The following is a 2500-nucleotide window of genomic DNA, read 5'->3' on the forward strand; positions in this document are numbered from 1 at the left end:
TGACGGCGGGGGGGCCAGCGGGAGGCTTGCGGGAGGAAGGCCGCTCGCTGGCCGCGCTGCCCTGCTTTGAAACACGCTGCAAAGTGTACGAAATGACGGCGGGGGGCCAGCGGGAGGCTTGCGGGAGGAAGGCCGCTCGCTGGCCGCGCTGCCCTGCTTTGAAACACGCTGCAAAGTGTACGAAATGACGGCGGGGGGCCAGCGGGAGGCTTGCGGGAGGAAGGCCGCTCGTTGGCCGCGCTGCCCTGCTTTGAAACACGCTGCAAAGTGTATGAAATGACGGCGGGGGGCCAGCGGGAGGCTTGCGGGAGGAAGGCCCCTCGCTGCCCGCAATGCCCTGCTTTGAAACACGCTGCAAAGTGTACGAAATGACGGCGGGGGGCCAGCGGGAGGCTTGCGGGAGGAAGGCCGCTCGCTGGCCGCGCTGCCCTGCTTTGAAACACGCTGCAAAGTGTATGAAATGACGGCGGGGGGCCAGCGGGAGGCTTGCGGGACGAAGGCCCCTCGCTGCCCGCAATGCCCTGCTTTGAAACACGCTGCAAAGTGTACGAAATGACGGCGGGGGGGCCAGCGGGAGGCTTGCGGGAGGAAGGCCGCTCGCTGGCCGCGCTGCCCTGCTTTGAAACACGCTGCAAAGTGTACGAAATGACGGCGGGGGGGCCAGCGGGAGGCTTGCGGGAGGAAGGCCCCTCGCTGCCCGCAATGCCCTGCTTTGAAACACGCTGCAAAGTGTACGAAATGACGGCGGGGGGCCAGCGGGAGGCTTGCGGGAGGAAGGCCGCTCGCTGGCCGCGCTGCCCTGCTTTGAAACACGCTGCAAAGTGTATGAGATGACGGCGGGGGGGCCAGCGGGAGGAAGGCCGCTCGCTGGCCGCGCTGCCCTGCTTCGAAACCCCGCTGCAAAGTGTATGAAATGACGGCGTCATTGACGGGTCAATGGGGGGAAAATGTTTGAAAATGTGACAGAGTGTCAAATGAATGGCGGTCAACGGGGGAAAAAAATGTTGGAAAATATGACAGAGTGTCAAATGAATGGCGGTCAATGGGGGGAAAAATGTTTGAAAATATGACAGAGTGTCAAATGAATGGCGGTCAATGGGGGAAAAATGTTTGAAAATATGACAGAGTGTCAAATGAATGGCGGTCAATGAGTGTTTTGGTCAACCAGGGATTTTCGCTTAGACGGGAGAAGGTAAAACAGCCGAGAGGGGGGGGGGGGATACCTTACCTTCTCCCGTATATGCGAAATTACCTGGTTCACCAAAACACCTCATGCACGATTTGAGAAACCGACTTTTTAGAAACCTTGACTACCAGGGTTTAGACCGAGAAAACGTGCTTTTTGAGGCCGATTTTGAAGCACTGAAACACGGACTGATGCCGGCGAGGGCCGCTCCTCTGGTTCCTTTTTCGAGTGAGAATTTTTCCAAGTTCTCCTCCGCAGCTCACGCCGAGGCTGCGCGTATGATGTGTTCGACAGGCGAGCGCCTTCACCGGCCTCGCGCGGCGGCTTCGCCCCGCCGTACACGCCGGTTCTCCCGCTTCACCGTTGGCCGGGCGTGGCTCACAGCCGAGAGGGCGGCTGTTGATATGATGTGTCCGACGAGCGAGCGCCTTCCCCGGCCTCGCGCGGCGTCTCACAGCCGAGAGGGCGGCTGTTGATAAGACGTGTCCGACGAGCGAGCGCCTTCACCGGCCTCGCGTGGCGGCTTCGCCCCGCCCCACCACGCCGGTTCAGCATCGGACGAGCGTGGATCACAGCCGAGAGGGCGGCTGTTGATATGATGTGTCCGACGAGCGAGCGCCTTCCCCGGCCTCGCGCGGCGTCTCACAGCCGAGAGGGCGGCTGTTGATAAGACGTGTCCGACAAGCGAGCGCCTTCACCGGCCTCGCGTGGCGGCTTCGCCCCGCCCCACCACGCCGGTTCAGCATCGGACGAGCGTGGATCACAGCCGAGAGGGCGGCTGTTGATATGATGTGTCCGACGAGCGAGCGCCTTCACCGGCCTCGCGCGGCGTCAGGCCGGAAAGACAGACCGTCGTGAGAACGGAGAAGACAGACCGTCGTGAGAACGGAGAAGACAGACCGTCGTGAGAACGGAGAAGACAGACCGTCGTGAGAACCTTGAAGACAGACCGTCGTGAGAACCTTGAAGACAGACCGTCGTGGGACCGGAACGACAGAGCGTGGAGAGAGAACTGACCGATTTGCAAACCTGACCCGCCACGGGGGGCCCCCGCCGGCCGGCGCTCGCGCCGGTGTTCGGGCGGACGGTTCCCCCGACCTGCGGCTTGGCCTCGATGGGCGAGGGCGGACACGCGGCGTGAGCCTCGATCGGCCAGGCAACCCCCCCCTCCGGGGGGGGGCCCCCTGGTCGGCGTCGCGGTCCCCCCGCCCGACCCGATTGAAGCGAGATCGAGACGACCCGTCTGACCCGGCCGTCCTCCAACGGCGCCCCGCCGGTTCGGCCCCCAGCGTCCCCGCCGTCTCCCCCCCGGAC

The sequence above is a fragment of the Doryrhamphus excisus genome, unplaced genomic scaffold (genome assembly GCF_037039965.1).
Source record: "Doryrhamphus excisus strain RoL-2023G ecotype Guam unplaced genomic scaffold, RoL_Dexc_Guam_v1.1 HiC_scaffold_29, whole genome shotgun sequence".
NCBI classification, from domain to species: Eukaryota; Metazoa; Chordata; class Actinopteri; order Syngnathiformes; family Syngnathidae; genus Doryrhamphus; species Doryrhamphus excisus.